A 249-nucleotide genomic window follows, 5' to 3' on the forward strand; every position below is an offset into this window, starting at 1 on the left:
GAATGATCGTAACTTACGACTCAAACGTCCTTTCGACGCGATTTTTTTTTTTATTCCTCTATTTTTGCGAGATCTATTTGAAAAACTCATCCCCTGTCATTGAATTTCCTTTTTACTTCATTGAATTTCCTTTTTACTTTTTCGTCATATTTCAATGAGTAAAAGGCGTTTTTTGAAAAGTCGGCTCGCTCAAACCGCTCTACGACGGTTTGGTTGCGTAGATATCGAAAAAATACACAGGTTCAAAAA

This window comes from Solanum tuberosum, unplaced genomic scaffold (genome assembly GCF_000226075.1).
Source record: "Solanum tuberosum cultivar DM 1-3 516 R44 unplaced genomic scaffold, SolTub_3.0 scf00488, whole genome shotgun sequence".
Classification (NCBI taxonomy): domain Eukaryota; kingdom Viridiplantae; phylum Streptophyta; class Magnoliopsida; order Solanales; family Solanaceae; genus Solanum; species Solanum tuberosum.